General features: G+C 40.4%; 1 protein-coding gene across 1 annotated transcript in view; it reads right to left on the bottom strand.

The window, feature by feature from the left end:
• Positions 1-9,018, bottom strand: part of LOC126251743 (prohormone-1-like) — a 309,535-nt gene extending 300,517 nt beyond the window's left edge. The window contains exon 1 of the mRNA XM_049952352.1: positions 8,954-9,018. The gene's annotated coding sequence lies outside the window, so the exon portion shown is untranslated. The remainder of the gene's footprint in view (positions 1-8,953) is intronic.
• Positions 9,019-19,595: the final 10,577 nt, after the last annotated feature.

Below are 19,595 nucleotides of genomic sequence, written 5' to 3'. Positions count from 1 at the left end.
AGATAACGGGGTAAAGACCCGTCAATGGAGAAAAAAATTTTAAGATTTTAACGTCTGCTCGACTACGAGGTCATTAGCTCAGTGCTGGAACAGAAAGGTATAGAGATGAATTCGAGAGCTTCCCTGGACCCTCTTCAAGGGAACCATCCCATAAAATCACGGGAAACATAAATCGTAACATATGGACGAGGAATTGTACCCAGCTTCTGCTACAGTGAGATCAGTGTGTCGGCCAGTGCGACACCTTGGCCTTTTCAGTCATTCAGAGACGTCCTCAGTGAAGTGAATCTACGAATGTGTGAGAGCTGTTCAAAATAAATATTCATTCTTCATTATTCATTGATATTTAATCCATGGATATACAATCTATTTAAGTAGCTGTTAGGTGTGCTTCATGAATCGAGTGCTATAGGTGCTATGACCGTCCTTCCATGAAGGGAGGCCCTACAACGCGCCTGCAACACAGTTTGACAATTCGTTTTAAACCCCCTCTGCTCTCTGTGCAGAGAGAGAGAGAGAGAGAGAGAAATTATGCCGAGAGAAGACGGTGTTTAACATGAAGTATCAAAGTGTTGCAGACATACAGTAAGGGCTTCCCTTGGTGGAAGGGCAGTTGTTCTAGCTACGGCATTCGATTTATGAAGCATGCCTTATAGGTATCTGGAGTTGAGACAATATTATCTCGAAATCGACTGAATATGTGTGAGATAAATATCAAATAAAAACAAAAGTTATGACTGCAAGGAAACTGAGTTTCGTTTGAATAAATCAATAATACCCGCGAGTCGTACGGAAATTTGACTTTTTGAAATGTACAGGCTTAGGTCTCGACATAGTGAACGTAGAAGCTTTTAGCCCAATAATTTAGCGCTTGATGATTCCACGTTAGAAATTTAAAATTCCGAGTGTGGACAACTGTCCAAACGAAACGCCACTTGCGAAAAAGGTAGATGGGACGGGAATTTAACAAAGTATCAGTATTAAATGCAATTGCTGGTGCTCAGCTGACACAGAAAGAATGCTGTGCAGCGAGAAAGGAACATTGCCGCCGTCTGATGCTAAAGGTCCGTGCTAAAGGTCCCACTGATCCACTGCACTGTTTTCATGATTTGGGACTTTTTATTTATTTTAGCTTACCAACAGCTGTACAATTTGATTTATCCTCTAGTATTTCCGGCACTGGCTACCATGTTCACAGGAGATACTGCAAGGTAGAAAATAGGATTATACAAGTATATGATTTCCTACAATGTATGTGCAAAAATTTTTTGAAGGATCGGGTATTTACTTAATGTACATCAATCTTTTCCAAATAAGGCAACATCAAGTAAACATGCGTCGAATGATCACAATAATTGTTTCATTGAATTTCCACTGCAGTCGTCAGTTAACCTGAGAGACGCAAGTCGTGCGAACCATCTATCTGCCCGTGAACCGAGTAAAATTTTGTTATGTGTGTTTTAGTATTTTAACTGTTTGTTTACTTTATTTTCTGAGGTGGATATCGGGGACCAGTCCATTTCTCTAAAGGAGAGAGAGAAATCGGCTAAAGGCCACACACAGGGTGGCCGGTGTATCAGATCAACGGCCTCTCTCATCTCCCTGTCCCGTAAGATACAGCAATGTGCGTTAAGCTATACGCGCAGGTTTATCAAATACATTTTGTTTGTGACGGGAATTATTATCATGCTACTTAACAGATAAAAAACGTTGTGCATGATTGTAACAACAGTCTCAAAAATGTTCTCAAGTGCGAGCACAACAACGTAACCGCCGTATTTTATTACCCACGAGCTGAAGTTAGTCAACTTTTTAAGATACTTAATGCCGTCGAACTTTCAGAACATTTTGTTCAAATTGCTCCTACGTACAAGCGTAAACGCTTGTAACGGCGTTACAATTTAGAGCAGAATAGCCGATTGTGAGTTCGGCTGAGCATCACAAGAATAACGAAAGTATACAAGGCGAGGAATGGCAAATTAAACGTATTCGTTAAGCATGCTTCACAATGTTTCATTAGATTCGGTATCATTTACAGTTTCCTCGCCATCTATAGTAACAAACGCATCACTGATCCGTATAACATTGTTAGGATCGCAGTAATGTTGAATGTATATTTTCAAAACTTTATTTCAATTAAAGACAAGCGATTTGCAACTTATGGTGAGTCGCACAACAGTACTTGCTCGTTACATATACATGAATAACACACCACAACGAATTTTTCGCTCTGCAGAGGAGTGTGCGCTGACACTTCCTGGCAGTTAAAACTTTGTGGCGGACCGAGACTCCCAGGTTCGAATCTCGACGCGGAACACAGTTCCCATCTCTCCAGGCGTTTGATAAATGACATTTTGCGATGTCATCTCCTTTATCGTCACAGTTACCACACACGTTGCTTTTGTGTGTGTTGAAAGAGCTACTCTGCTATAGTTACAAATGAGTCATGGTAAATAACGGAACAGTTGTGTCTGTTAAGTTTAAAGTGATGTCTGTGAATCACATATGCCGACTGAGGGTGACTGCTAAATTTTCTGTCACAAAGGAACGAATAATCATCACTAAAACAGAGCAGCATCGCAATTCTGAAATCCATTCGTACTAGAATGAAAATATTTCCTAACAATTAATAAATATTATAGCATTCATAAACGCGAGTCTACTCGCTATTAGCGTTTTATTAATATTAAGATGACAGATAAAAAACAGGATTCCCCAACAGCTGCTAACATATTTTTCTATTATTAAACAGAAATTGTCTCTGTTCATATTATTCCTGCGCTTCAATAGACGAAATCTGTGGTGGGCTGTTGTTAGTAGATAAACGTATCAACATTCGGAGTTATAAACTATGCCGACCTTCGGGAGGGTAATATTGCAAACCCAAATGTGCTGTAGCTGTAAGTAATTCGTTAGAAAAGTTGTCCCTTTGTATTTATCTTTCTGATAGTGGAAGTGTTTAAGCATTATTCTTTGTTATGGATGAACATTAAACGAAATGCATTATGAAGGGAGGTTTTAGTATGCTTCTTTGTTTCGCTGTCTCAGGTTTTTGGACAATTTGGTTAATCTTCATGTTTTTAACACTGATGTCGTTAGGTTCTAAAAATCAACGAGTATGTCTTAACGTGCGGTGGGATCTAAGCATATAAAACAACCAGAGTAACAGTCGTAAATATCTGAGTGAGAATCACAAGAAACAAGCAAGAAATTACATAAGAATGAATTACGAATGTGGTCAACATTTTTCAGTATATTGTATTTTAAAATCATTAGATAACGAAGTTAGATCAACATTAAATCAGAGGATATTAAGAGTACTCTATCCGTTGGATGCAGCAAGGTCGGTGCCGTTGCATTTGTTGTTGACTTGCATCCGAAAAATTTCGTTGATTCCATGATGATATTACAAATTTTCAGGTGTCATGGAGAGGGGTAACGGCATCCGTCAGAGGTACGGAAACGACCGGTTCGAAAGTTGTAAATGAATATCGTTCTGATACATCTGACAGTACAATACATGTACCAGTAGTGTTGTCGCTGAGATTGTAGGGTTCTAGCGTAGGCAATTTTCAGAGTTGGTAGTACGGGCAGAACAGGAAAGAAGTCCTGTAAATGTTGGCTCTAAAATGCATACCTTAAGACCTATTGGCACTTGTTCGGTAGAAGCTACGTGTTACACAGTAGAGAAGATTAACAAGGGTTCGTAGCTCTTTAGGTATGCATTTACAGCCCATGTTTACTGGGCATATTTTTCCTGTTTTGGTCTATACTGCCGCCTCTGAAAGTTGTCTGCCCTAAAATCGCAGTAACAACAGTACCGGTAAATGTATTCCAGCGTCAGATTTATCAGTGCAGTTTTCACTCATAACTTTCGACTCTGGCGTTCGCAGAGGAGGACCCCTTAGCTCAAAATGATATCATCATTCCTTAAAGTTTGTAAACTCATCACCGAATCATCCTGCATAACAGTTAGCAGATATTGGATAAGGAACAGGTGGACACCAGGCGATGTCAGGTATAAAATTTTCATATAATTACTAGATTTGCTTGTCTGAATAAAGTATAGAAACTCGCATGTAGTTTAAAGTAAACTGGACGACCTGAAAAAGTGCATCTTCGCAGCCCAATATCTTGGCTTATAAACTAGCAGAAACATAAATGTTTCATTGCAGATAGTTAACATGTACACTTAGCAATCTACTGAAAATTTCAGCAATGATTGTCAGTAATGTCATGAGGTTAACATTGAAATAGTTTCGTCTGCCAGTTACTGCTTCATTCTTTAGCAATAAAAATCTGGCTTCTTCGACGTGACGCCCACGTGTTTACCTGACGAAAAGATCTTAATTGTTTGTATATAGATGTTACCAATACTGCAATGTTATAGTCCACCTGAAGGTTAAAGTAACTGTGGTGAAACCAAAATTAAGAAAAAGAATTCACAACTAAAAGTGTTTAGACGACCTAACCGTAGGTTCTTGTAGTAGAATTTTAGTGATACTAGATAACAATATGGGACAGTTATGAACATGAAGTAGCCAGTATGATTCGACATTCTTTCAGATACCAAATTCCGTGTCAGGAAAAGATGAGGCTTGTAAATGCTCAAATTTGTTATTGCTGATGCCAGCAACAGAATTTATAATTTATACAACTGCAAGAAACTTTCGTGGGGCAGAACCTGTATAAGCTGTGGTCCGTCGGCGAGGACGTGGTTCTAAAACCAGTTGCGTATTACCGCCTCAAATATAGTAACAACCATGGAAAGTAAATGTTTACCTGACAGTTTGCCAAGTGCTCAGTATGACTGGCTACTGACGCGGAAGAACGCAGTTTGATTACCTGTGCTAGTATCGAATCAGCTTGGTCTAGCTCGCTTCTGAAGACAGTATCCACGGCAGTCCAGTGCAGAGGATGGTCCTGGCGATATCATGATGGTATAAGATGTGTAAAGTGTCCAACGCAGCAATGGACAAACCTCGTATTTCACAAATTATTCGATATACCGAAGTTACTGACAAATTGCGTGTTTTTACTGCATTAGAAATGAGGGCGTACACAGCTAGGAGCAGGAAAGGAAAATTCCTCCTCATTTTCTCCCCTTCCTCCCCTCCCACTAGAAAAATGTTGGTTTTGAAACCAAACTCGTATTCTGCCCAGCCACACATACACACACACACACACATACACACACACACACACACACACACACACACACACACACACACACATACACACACACACACACACACAAACACACGTGTTAATTCATTATCAGTATTAGTACGTAGTTCAAAAACGTGTTATGTATGCTGACTAATAGCATGTACATCCACAGCCATTTCTGGTGAAGCCTCAACATTAGTTCGCTGTTCAGCCCAGTGCCTTTGCAAATGAACATGCAGATGATTCTGAGCGTTAAAAGCTTCCAACAGAATTGCATATTCATTGCATGATGTTTCTTCTCGTGTTGCCGTTTCTAAGTTTCTTTTTACTTACCGTGCCACGGACGTCTCATTTTCCAAATTGTAGTGATACTTCATTTCTCTGCATACGTTAAATATCTTTATATCATTCTACTCCTCTTTTCGAGCGGTCTTGAATCCATATTCAAAACCTCTCGAAAAGAGGAGGAGAATGATATAAAGACATTTAATGTACGCAGCGAAATATTTAGCCGAGATTGCGGTACATGATCTGAATGTGAACGGCTAGACAACAATCTAAGCCCTGTTAAAAGATATTTCCATGGCAATAGAATTGAAAGGAAATCGTGCTGCCAGTATTTTGCCACGCTTTATCGTCTTCTCACCTGTTTGAGGGGAAATTTAAAGTATGTTATATTATTTTGCTTCTTTGCAGACGTTGCGAATTCAGAAAATTAGCATCCACTTACTGAAAAAATCATAAGTTTCAAACATCTATAGATACGAATGTTATGGTTATCTGTACAATTTTAGATATAATACCACAGTAATCGACATTAACATTATATATTTCAGCGATTTTAACTAAGTTGACTGTGGGCTTTCTTTGTAACATTGCAATATTTAAAGGACGTCATATCGCCGCCGACTGTAGAAATTATTTATTTCACAATTGCAATTTCAGTCTTTGGGATACTTTCAAGTAGTCCTGCAAAAGATTTTTCTTCAGCTGATTTTAAAATCTAACATGCGTAGAAGCAAAATCTTTTGCAGTATCGCTTGAAAATGGCCCAAAGTCCCAAATTACAATCGTGAAATAAACAATTTCTACAGTCAGCGGTGAATATGATGCCCCTTAAGTAACCCTACATGACTGTGAATCCCTATCGTAAGCAGTTAACTAATTATTACTTCGTAACATACACTGTGCCTACGTTATACAAAACTTTATTATACACGATCCAAGATTCTGTTTCCAAGTTGTAGTGCTTTCTTTGTTTCGTGTAGGTGTTATTATCACATTTTGGTGTATAACCAAATAAATATTCTACAAACGTTGTAGTTTTAATTCTCAGTTTTTTATGTTTGAGGATTCTGTACATAGGAATGCACCAAAATTCTGAACTGGTGCAAAACTGGAACTAAGAGATCAATTTTATCTTTATGACAAACGGAATTCGAAATTGTTCACATGTATACACGAAGTTAAGCGACTGGATTGTATTTAAGGACAATACTTAGTTTCTAATGTCTGTTGTAGGATACAATTTTGGCTTCTTGGTATACTAGTACAATTTTTGACTTGTCTGGCAGTTAGAAAATCTTAAGTAAACACTTCTCTTGTGTCTTTCATATCTATTTATGCTATACAGTCTACATTTCGGATTTCAAGCACATTTACTGGTGTTAGTATTTCACATATCTTTCTCCCATCTTTTGGTATACTATTCAACAAAGAGATACAGCCATGAAGCAATTAAGTGGTACCCGAAATTCTAAATAAAATGAGATCTTACAGTACACAACAAATAAATTAAAAAATGATTAAATGCAAGACTGACTGAATAATATATAACATAGATTACAGGTAAAATGTATAGTTTAACCCTATACCAGACTGAAACAGCGTATAACTATGATTAACTGTGTAATTTTTCGTGCAAATTATAAAGAAAACAAATCCTTTTTTAAATACAGTAAGAAATACTAAAACAATATTAACTCACTGTTGTTTAGCAAATAACACTCCACTGTCAATGTGGTGTAAGAGAAGCGGTATATTTAATAGACCATCTGTTAGTGCCTCATACCATAGTTTAAATTTTTTGTTGTGTGCTCTAAGACCTCGCCATTTTACTTAACTAATTTTTTGGGTGTTGTAGAGTCTTTACCTAATAGTACATGGTAGAACAGGAGAAACATCTGTTTCTTTGTTTGGACATGGGTAATCAGAGACAATAATACTTTTTAAGATCAACGTTGTTCCACAACTGGTTCAATACGTAACGACCTTTTATTACAAGTTATTCTAAAATTTTGGGTATGATAAAACACATAAGATTCCTACCACAAAGGCAAAAGACAGTTTTACGCTCTATCACTGTGAAAACTTTCAGTCTTGAAAGGTATTTTAGGACATTTGAAAACGGTTTCATGGTATAATAACGAGTAATAAAGGTCGTTACGGAGTTTGCGGCTCCAAATGTAGGGTGTGTAACATAAAGAGTTTCACAATTATTGCAGTCGAGTCAGTTCAAAATCAGTTAAGGAAGTTTGTAGTGGTCTTCTCCATTATTTATCCTATTTGAGACTAGGTAGCAGATGAAGTATTTGGTTTGGGTATACAAGTTCAACATCAAATATTTGTAATTATTGTCTCATTTACTTAAATATGATTCTTTGAACCTGGTTTTCAGATTCGCAGCCCAATCTCAAGGCCTCGTTCTTGTAATCAGCGAAGCTTTGGTTTGAGCTTGAAAGCTTTACTGATTATAAAAATGAGTCCTTGGGAATAGGGGCTCCGACTCCGAAAACTGGGCTCAGAGAAACAAATTTAAATGAATGAAACAAGAACGACAAAGTTTAGCTGTGGAACTTACATTTTCAGTACGAGAGAACTGAGTATCTACGTTACTTGGATTACTCTGTACACTCCAGTACCAAGAAAACGTATGTCACTCGAAAATTATCAGAAAATGGGTATACTGTTTTTTGAAGAATTTCCTTGTTTCCCCCAGGCTGTTGTTTTAAACTGGTGCTTTATTAAGCACTGCTACACATTTTCTAGCTTTGCTCATTCTCAAATTCATAACAGATGTGGATGCGTCATGCGAGTGAGCTGTATAAAACAAATGTCACATGCCGTGCACAGGTATGGGTAGTGTGGTCCTCAATGTACACGCTGCACTTACGACCACGCTACGCATTTATGAGCTTGACACGTAACTTTCGTTTGATACAACAACTTACGCGAATGATTTATCCACATCTACCACGAATTTGAGAATGAGAAAACGTCAAAACCAGCTAACAGTGCTGAATGACAAATAAATAGCCTGCTGGGAGGTTGTTATGCCCCGCCGGAAGTCAGTCTAGGGTGCTACTGCAAAAGTTTGTGAATAAAAGTGTCTAGATCGCTTAATATATCTGTTTATTTATTACGACATTTCGGCTACCGCCATCATCAGATCAAAACTCTGGGTCTGTAAAACAAGTTACAGGTTTTGATTGACAATGACGCTCTGCGTTGCTCAACGTAGTAGCCGAAACAACGCGCTAAATAAAGAAATGTATTAAGTGCCGTAGAGGGTTTTATTCACGAAGTATTTACAATGGTCACGGGCTAATACAGGAAACGAATTTTTTTTATTAATAATTCGCCAGTGTTTAGGCTGGCAGCAGGTGGTGGATGGTGAAAACAATTGTTGGGGCAGACTGCATTTATTGTTGGCTGGCAGCGAGTCGCAGGCGCGGCGCGGTGCGGCCAAGCGCAGCGCAGGGCGGCGCGGCGCGGCGCCACTCACCTGTGCCTTGGCTGCGAGAGAGTTGAGAGTGCTGAGGAGCGTATCTGGGGGCGGCCGGCGGTCGTGTGGGGTCCAGCCGCGCACGCCGCTCGCTTATAAAGGCCGCCGCCGGCCACGTGACGCCCCCACCAGGGGCGGCGCCGCCCCCAGCCGCCGCCGCCGCCGCCGCTGCCGCCACCGCCGCGCGCAGTCCCGACGCCCCCGTGTAATTGGCTGCCGGCGATTTTTAACTGTCCATCTGTTGCGCTCGCGCCGCCGCTGGCGAGAAGGTATCCCGTGGAACGGGATCCACGCTTCCCGCTTTGATATCCGAGTGCAGATTGCTAGCCGGCTAGCGCTACAGTCCTGTGACGTCTGCCCCCCCCCCCCCCTCCATGTCTTTGATGGGTGTAATTGGCCTACTTAGCACCTTAAAAGAATTCCGAAATACTGTCGTTACTATGAGCCTGTAGGGGTTACAAATTACATACCGCCACCCGTCTCCGGTGCAGTGCTGTCGAGACACCGTATCATCTTCCTGTGGTCTTTGGAAGTCCTGCACGTTTTGACGTCAAAACGTTTAATAATTTCGTCGATCTTTGTGTGAGAAAATACCGTCACATTCGAGTCCCTAATAACTAAGGGACTAATAATGCGCAAAAGAAGGCTGAGCCAATAAACGGATAGATCACGTCTGTGTTTGTCGCGCAGCATTTGTCTTGCATGTGTCGTCTTCGTATCAGTGTTAATTTTGTGAATTAGATTTTTGTAAAACATAAATTGGTGTAGCATTCACAATGCGTTTATCTGGGGCATTGATTTGCATATTATTGTGAAGAGCTTGCAGAGCACCTCTACGACCCAAAGTGAGACAATAATGCAGGTTTATACAGCTGCCCCAACCTATTTTTTCAAAAAAGCCACTCAAGAGTTTCATATTCTCTCATTCACTATTTGCAAATAGTCCTACAGAACACTACCTCCAAAAGAGTTTTGACTCAAGTCCGCTTGCTTAGCAGAGTGGTAACGTGCTTGCCTCCCATGTAGCGGACCCAGGTTCGATTTTCGGCCGGCTTGAAGATTTTCTCTGCTCGTGGACTGGGTGTTATGTTGTCCTCCTTATCATTTCTTTCTCATCTCCGACACGCAAGTCGCCCAGTGTGGTGTACACTGAAATAAGACTTCCCCGGATGGGGCCTCCCGGTCAAAAATGCCATACGATCATTTCTTTTTCTGACTCGTGTGTAGTCATCTGCTAGAAATTCCTGAATCCCACTCTATTATCAACAAAGTGCAAAATGTTTAGATTCTCGTCTATTCATATGACCGTATGTTTCATTGTCTTTAAATGTTCTTTGAATATCGAAAGTTTAATAGTATGCAGGGCAGTATGTTCCCTACATCTCTTTCTACAAGTTTTACCAGTTTGCGCTATGTATATGGATTCACAATCAGCACAGGCTATTTTCTACACGCAATATTTTTGTAACGGACAGAACTTTTCCACTGAATGTGTCAGCAACTTCGGCAACGTGTCAACGTGTTGTCATTCTTGAATGCTACATTAACATTAACTAAACGGAAGATATGTGCCACATCATTTGACAGAGGGCCAATGTAACCGGTAAAATTTTTTTGTCTCTTTGTATATCGCTCTAAAGAAATCTCGCGTATTAAATCAGAACTCTTCTTGACGATCTCTGAATATATATGGTCGATTAAGTCTGGTTGAAATCCATTAATGACCGCTATAACCTTTAAAACATGTTTTTCCCGTCCTCATTCATCAACTTCTAACAGAATCTTTATAAGTGTGCTGACTGAACTGTAATAGAAAGAAGTTTTATACCTGTCATAATGCCCAGAATGACGTGGGATAATCACATCTGTAGCTGCTGGCTTCCTACAAATTGAAAATTTGTGGCTTTCATTATCATTCATCAACGTAATGTCCAGGAAATTAATTTTTTTGTTTACTTTACTTTCATATTTAAACTGTATACTGGGATGTAGAGTTTTGAACGCCTCAAAAATTCTCTTTAACCCCTCATTCTCTTCATGAAATAATAACAGTGTATATTAGCATATAGATAATAGTACATGATTAAACTACTTAACTCCTGCTGCTGTATAAAAATTTTTTCTTCCTAATGATGGACAAAAATACTTGTTAGTGTACCTGGCAAACAACACCCCATTGCTAATCCATCATGCTGCTTGAAAAATTCTCCTCTAAATGAGAAGTAGTTATATGACAGAACTAGCTCTAATAGTTTTAAAAATCATCAATTTCACCTATGGACCTACGTCTGTACTTGAAAAATTTCGGTCTTACAAGAGAAATGACTTCAATTATAGGACCATTTGTGTACAAATTTATGATGTCTAGTGACATCCATATGTATTTATCAGGATACTGCACATTCGTAACTTTCTCAACCAGCTCATGTGTATTGTTAACTGAGAATTGTCGCTCAAACACGTAGTTAGTGACCAAAATCTCATTTAACTTACTGCACAGTCAATAAGAAGGACTTTCTATATAATTGACAATGGGTCTCATTGGGGCCTTCAGTTTACGAATCTTTGGTTGTGCTTCGAGAGACCTGCAGGTTTTCTCATCAAATAACAAAAAAGTCTTTCTAATAGCATTTTTTACTTGTTTAACCAACTTCTTAGTGGGGTCATGGTCAATTTGTGAAACCCTACCATCTTCAAAAAACTCTTTAACCTTATGACTATATTCAGTGTTACTTAATATTGCCAAGGCATTCCCCTCATTAGCTTTCACAATTAATGCTTGGTTCTCTTTCAGTGTAGAATTAATACTACAAACTAACTTTACATCAGTATTTGTCTGACCCTTATTCATCCTCTTCTTCATAGTAACTCGTCCGTTAATTGACTCAGCAGGTCTCCCGGTAATAATGTCACGCTGCCCCTTATGAACGTTACAAAAATTGAGCGTACTTTTAATCTCTGCTAACATTGATTTAATGTCTTCAGTCCGCACCTCTCTATCCACAGCGTATTTATTACCATTCTATAGTAAGCTTAATTCATCACTACTGAAAACAATGTCAGTCCTGTTAACTACCCTGTCATAGATTTCATGACCGCTATACTCATACTCTGTCCTGCGTACCAGATGTTGCCTACGTTTTAATTTACAGATCATCTTTCCATGATTTCTAACAACAATTTGCAACTTGTTAACTACTACATTACTTATGTAACTCATTGTCCTAACAAGCTGCTGAGGATTTAACGTCTTACAACGTTGTAGGTGATCTAAATACACCTGTTTTGAAAGGCAATCATGTTTCTGATGTAAGTTCTTAAGTTCAAGTTTTATCCATGACCTCTCACTGGTCTGCTACGGATTTCTTAGGTTTCATACATATACTTTTCGAGCAGGTTGCTGGTCAGGAAGCTGGCGTGAACGTTGCTGCCACTAGCCTCTAGTTAGGTGTTTAGTGGTAGAACTGTGTATGTTATCCCTAGAATTGTATCTAGATATCTTTAAATGGAGCTTTCTTTAACATGCAATTACTTTAATCATATATGACACATTTAGTGATTATATACCTGTCTTCAATTTCGCGTGGATTTGCATTACATTACCTTAAGTTCCACTACATACGACCGATGGCATTGCCAGTGTTTTTGTTGTAATAGTGTATCTATTGCCAACTTATACATTGCTGTCACACGTTCACAGTTTAGTCTCACAGAAAAATTACAATTACTTATGTTTTAATTACGAGCATGGTGTGTGGCCTCCTCACTGGTCAATTAATAATGTGAATTGACTTCGACACGATTTGTATGACTGGTTGTTGATGTTGTTGTTGTGGTCTTCAGTCCTGAGACTGGTATTTTCGCCTAAAAAATTTAATTTCTTGTAAGTAATGGCTTTTGGTTTCAATGTCATCGAAAGACCTAAGTGTGCAGTGCATTTATTCATAACTATATATTATTTTAGATCTCCATTATTTCTTCGTGATCGCTTACGTTTAGCACACATGAGTACTTTTTGAGAGGTTTGCTACTCAGTAAGCCTCTCTTGTTTTTCACGTATGTATATTGTTAAGTCATCCTTTATGATACACTGCATCTTTGTGGGATACTTAGTATCCCTGTGTGTGATTGTTTCATGGTAGTACATGATACATAGATGCATTTGCACATGCATGTTTTCATCATGAACAGTTTCCTTGTGGGCGTCTTTCATAAAATCTACATGTGGTATGATCTGAGTTGGGTGTTACATTCGGTTTCATAACATGTCTTGGACATTCATGTTATAGACATGACATAGTGTATGACCCTCATCTGTGTATAACTAAGCGTTTTATACTTTGACACGACACATGTGTCATGTTCCTTCTCTTTACCTGTTTGTGAGGTATTGTTTCCTAACATTTATCAACTGCTACAGTTATTTCGTCTTACTGTGGGTTACTTCATGGTTGTGCAGGTAATGTATGTCCGACTGGCCAATAAAAATCAAAAATAGTTATTAAAGAACTTTTCAATAGATAGTATAATTGTACAATGTATTGCATAGAAATTCGTTATGGTATATTTTAGATATGTAACTATGGATGTATCTATTTGTTCTATCAAATTTTCGGTGTAAATTCACTTGTAGAGTCTTTCCATTGTTTCTCACTCTGTTATTAATCTGTTTCTATGTAACTTGATTGATAAGTTGATAATACTAACGTTATTTTTTTATGCAGACAGTCCTGAAAATGGCTCAAAGAATCGTTGAAACTGGTTGCAACAAAATAAAATAAAATCATAAGGACAGCTGTAGGTGTTTTATTATGTCACAATAAACTTTAAATGTTCTACAATATATATTCACTGGTTTCTCGCCCTCGTCGAGTTAAAAAACGAACATTCCAAGCGGACTTGCCATCTTAAAATGTATTTTTGAGGTTAGAAACAAAACAATGTTGATACATCAGCTGATCAGGGCTCATACCAGTGATGTCAACTTAATCCATAAAAGTACCAAACTTGCCCTACTAACAGTTTTTTTCCCCAGACCAATTTGTCTCTTTAATTATCGAATGACCTTCGTAGTCTTTCTCTAATAATCCGAAAACTATGGACTCTAGTGAAAACTTGTCTCAGTACAAACGTTAAACTACCTTAAATGTCATACAAGAAGATTCGGTTTATTTTTATCTATGACTAATAGCACAAGAAAGAATATGAAAATCATGTAAGTGGTGTTTGAAGGTGTTACGGGTTGCATAAAACTCGTAGGCAGGGGCAGCTGAATCAGTCTGTATAAGAGAGTACAAGCGAAAATCGATATTAAATTGGAAAAAACAAAATAATGAAAGATGTAATTTTATAAGAGTCATAAATACGCTCGGAATTTTATAAAACACGTGTCAGAGGAAATATCGCGTGGAAAAAAATTCAGGTACCATAAAAAGTCAAGTGCCGAACGAATGAGAGACCTACAATATCGTCGAAAAGGAAATGAAATAAAGGCGGAAAGACATTACGGAACAGGTCCATCGGGCATACAATCGACAGCGACAGACTTTACCTGTGAAGCGTCTACTCTGTAATCAGTATACGGCGCTGTGTAACGGATTGATACTTAAGTTATATATTAGTGCGAAACAGCTTTAATAATTTTATCCAGACGTTTTCACGAAAAATCTACTTTACACACTGGAACTGCCGACACAGAAATATTTATCCTTGCGACTCGCCACACCGTAGTGTTCTGTCCCTGCTTGTTCTAGCTTCGCTAGGTTAAACGATTTATTGCAGTCAAATTACTTTTGCAGATACTATTTGTCTCTAATCATTTCGTAAATGCGATAGAAGTTCCAGACATGTGTCACAAACTAGTCACGTCTAACATCTACATCTACAGCTGCATACATACTCCGAAAGCCACCGACGGCGCGTGGTGGAGGGTACCTTCTACCACTACTAGTCATTTCCTTTCCTCATCCACTCTCAAATAGAGCAATGGAAAAACGCCTGTCTGTTTGCCTCCGTACGAGCCCTGATTTCTCTTATCTTCGTGGTCCCTACGCGAAATGTACATTGGCAGCAGCAGAATCGTTCTGCAGATAGCCAGTTCTCTAAATTTTCTCATTAGTGTTCCTCGAAAAGCATGTCACCTTCCGTTCAGAGATTCCCGTCTGAGTCCCCTAAGCATCTCCGTATTACATTCGTGTCTTTTTTTTTTCTCTAGAACGTACCGGTAACAAATCTAGCAGCTCTAGATTGCTTTGAGGTTTTCCTTTAATCCGACCTGGTAGCAACGAAAGATCCGAGCAGTACTCATGGAAATGTCGCACTGGTGTTTTGTACGCGTTCTACTTTACACATCAACCGCACTTGTCTAAGGTTCTCGCAATAAACCGAAGTGAACTATTCATCTTCCCTACTACAGTCCTTACGTGCTCTATCCTTTTCATCGTAACGTTTTCATTGTAGCGTTACGGTTTAATAGACGCGGCTATGTCAAGCAGCACACAATTTATGTTTTATTCGAACACTACAAGTTAGATTTTGCTCGTCGTCTGCTGTAATTTACATTTTTCTACATTTAGAACTACTTGCCATTCATGAGACCAACTAGAAATTTTGTCTAAGCCATCTTGTATCCTACGTCAGTTATTCAACCGCGGACCCTTGAGGTGCTCCACAGCATCACCAAGCAGACAGTCGCACATTGATGCTCATCCTGTCCAGCAGATCATTTATAGAGAATAACACCAGTCCTGCCACAATTTCCTTGTGGCCCTCCTGACGATACACTTGTCTCCGATGAACACTCGGCTTCAAGGACAGCATATTGGTTCCTGTTACTTAAGTTTTCTAGCCACTCGCATACGAGCATCAGGGATCCTTTTACACACACTCGTTGCTTTTTTAACAGGTTGAAAGTCAGCAGTGGGGTAGCGTACCAACCACTTTTCGGAAATATAGGAAGATGGAATCTTCCTGTTGCTCTTGTAACCCCTTGTAACATATCTGGTCTTCTTTGAAACTAACATTTATTTGAACTGACCATCAATAATTCCCATATTTCATATAAAATCACGAATTCGTGTTTAAAAGCAGTAAAAATTAAATAAAATAATTCTAAGATTCAATGGAATAGCAGAGTATCAGGGGGCTTTATTCAAAGAGTTTCTAACGAACGTCCCTTTTGCTTCATAACTATTATGTAAACCTAACGCACGTATTGTTAACGTCTTTCGCGTGTGTTTGTTTCTAGCGCCTGTGTCTGTGAGACTTTAGCGTCTGGGAGATTTTAGTGTCCGTACTTCTGAATATTCACGACTGTTAGGTTCATGTGCCACTGCGTGGAATAATTAACCTCATTGGGATCCGCGCTAATTAAAAGTAAATTTCTTTTCATTCAGTTATAGACCCTGTTTAGAAATTTACTATCGGGTTTAAGTATGAATATTCATCGTAGTGAATCATACCAAACTGTGTTAAATCAACCCCGTGACTATTGAAGGAATTCATTCGATGTACATGAGCTACGAAAAATCCAAGATATCAACTCAATCTGAAACAAGAATCGGTCGCCTAATAACTATTAACGAGCATCTTTGGCGGTAACCGTTAAGCAAAGTAGCTAGCCGATGGTAACAATTTAATGTTAGAGGATGAGATTTTCACTCTGCAGCGAAGTGTGCGCTGATATGAAACTTCCTGGCAGATTAAAACTGTGTGCCGGACCGAGACTATAATTCAGGACCTTAGCCTTTTAAATTTAAACTTATTGATCAACAAATACTGACTGCAATGAGAGATATTGTTGCGTCGCCTCGCTTTCACGTATCCCGACGAGGCAAAGAATACTACCTGGGCATAGAACAAAACGTTACTTCTTCGGTGATCGTGGAAGTGGCAGGAGGCAGCAATAGGAGGCGTCACACTCTTCATCCATGGTTCGCAGGACATCGTGTGACAAAAGGGCAAGCTGAATATCGCTGGAGCGATGCTTTCTAAAACCTTGTTCATTGGTGGATAGAAGCGTTCTATTCGAGCTGAGCTTCAGTTCAAGAATTCTGCTACAAACTGAAGTTAAGGGTATTGGTCCGTAATTTTGCGGGTTCGTTCTTTTGCCTTCTTATGTACGGAAGTCACCTGAGCTTTAGTCCAGTCGATTGGGACTTTGCGTTAGGCGAGTGGTTCGTGACAATTGGAAGGCACACTCCTGGAAATGGAAAAAAGAACACATTGACACCGGTGTGTCAGACCCACCATACTTGCTCCGGACACTGCGAGAGGGCTGTACAAGCAATGATCACACGCGCGGCACAGCGGACACACCATGAACCGCGGTGTTGGCCGTCGAATGGCGCTAGCTGCGCAGCATTTGTGCACCGCCGCCGTCAGTGTCAGACAGTTTGCCGTGGCATACGGAGCTCCATCGCAGTCTTTAACACTGGTAGCATGCCGCGACAGCGTGGACGTGAACCGTATGTGCAGTTGACGGACTTTGAGCGAGGGCGTATAGTGGGCATGCGGGAGGCCGGGTGGACGTACCGCCGAATTGCTCAACACGTGGGGCGTGAGGTCTCCACAGTACATCGATGTTGTCGCCAGTGATCGGCGGAAGGTGCACGTGCCCGTCGACCTGGGACCGGACCGCAGCGACGCACGGATGCACGCCAAGACCGTAGGATCCTACGCAGTGCCGTAGGGGACCGCACCGCCACTTCCCAGCAAATTAGGAACACTGTTGCTCCTGGGGTATCGGCGAGGACCATTCGCAACCGTCTCCATGAAGCTGGGCTACGGTCCTGCACACCGTTAGGCCGTCTTCCGCTCACGCCCCAACATCGTGCAGCCCGCCTCCAGTGGTGTCGCGACAGGCGTGAATGGAGGGACGAATGGAGACGTGTCGTCTTCAGCGATGAGAGTCGCTTCTGCCTTGGTACCAATGATGGTCGTATGCGTGTTTGGCGCCGTGCAGGTGAGCGCCACAATCAGGACTGCATACGACCGAGGCACACAGGGCCAACACCCGGCATCATGGTGTGGGGAGCGATCTCCTACACTGGCCGTACACCACTGGTGATCGTCGAGGGGACACTGAATAGTGCACGGTACATCCAAACCGTCATCGAACCCATCGTTCTACCATTCCTAGACCGGCAAGGGAACTTGCTGTTCCAACAGGACAATGCACGTCCGCATGTATCCCGTGCCACCCAACGTGCTCTAGAAGGTGTAAGTCAACTACCCTGGCCAGCAAGATCTCCGGATCTGTCCCCCATTGAGCATGTTTGGGACTGGATGAAGCGTCGTCTCACGCGGTCTGCACGTCCAGCATGAACGCTGGTCCAACTGAGGCGCCAGGTGGAAATGGCATGGCAAGCCGTTCCACAGGACTACATCCAGAATCTCTACGATCGTCTCCATGGGAGAATAGCAGCCTGCATTGCTGCGAAAGGTGGATATACACTGTACTAGTGCCGACATTGTGCATGCTCTGTTGCCTGTGTCTATGTGCCTGTGGTTCTGTCAGTGTGATCATGTGATGTATCTGACCCCAGGAATGTGTCAATAAAGTTTCCCCTTCCTGGGACAATGAATTCACGGTGTTCATATTTCAATTTCCAGGAGTGTATGTAAGAGACCAGTGCCGTAGAGTGCTCTTCTTTCAACTGAATTCTGATTCGATTCAGACCTGACGAATTATTTGTTTTCACTTCTTTCACTTGCTTCTCTGCGCCCGTGAATTCTATTATTATGTCCTCCTAAGGGAGTCTGTGCGATGGTCAAACGGAATTATGTTTGTACGATTCTCCTGCGTCAACGATTTCTTATACGCGAAACTTGAAACTTCAGCTTTCCTTTTATCTTCTGAATCCACACCAGACTGATCAACAAATTAGTGTATGAAAGTATTCGACGTGCTTAAAGATTTTAAGTAGGACCAGAATTTTCCAGGTTTCTCGGCAAAATATTTTACTAAGATATGACAGTGGCAGTTGTTGTAAGCTTCGTGCATCAAACCTTTTACAGACTCACGAATATCTATTAACTTTTGCCTAACGTCGTTTGCACTTTCTCTTCCTAACTGAGAGTACAACAGCTTCTGCTTTCTCACCACTTCCCGTATTTTGTTATTAAACCACAGTGGGTCGTTTCCGTCCTCAATCTACTTACTCGAGACACCTCCGAGGTGCGATTTACAATCTGTTTAAACTTTAATTATAATCTTTCTACATCCATCATACTGGAAATAAATTATGTCCATTCGTTGTCTAAGTGGGATGCTAACATCAAAAATACTCCCCTAGCCTTCTTGTTTGACTTTTGACGTTATGATGACATCATGATAGCTAATACCAGCCTCTACCTTGACACCGTCGGTAAGGTCAGATATGCTTACAACTGTACTCCATACGTTATGTATGTAGCTTACACTCCGTATGTTAAAGTCGCTTCTAAGTAACAAGCGTGATCTGGGTATTTCCGTGCTACTGTGCGCAGACTTTCTTTGAATGACTGTACATCGTCTCGGAGGAGTCGGTTGGTCGGTAGAAACATTCAGCAATTAATATTATTTCCCCTTGACCTGTTATACGCACCCAGACAAATTCACAGCCGCAGACCTCAATAGAGACAATATTTTTGTCGAAGCAGT

This window comes from Schistocerca nitens, chromosome 4, assembly GCF_023898315.1.
Source record: "Schistocerca nitens isolate TAMUIC-IGC-003100 chromosome 4, iqSchNite1.1, whole genome shotgun sequence".
Taxonomy (NCBI): Eukaryota; Metazoa; Arthropoda; class Insecta; order Orthoptera; family Acrididae; genus Schistocerca; species Schistocerca nitens.
Note: the sequence above shows the minus strand (reverse complement) of the source record. Positions and strands in the feature narration are given on the sequence as shown.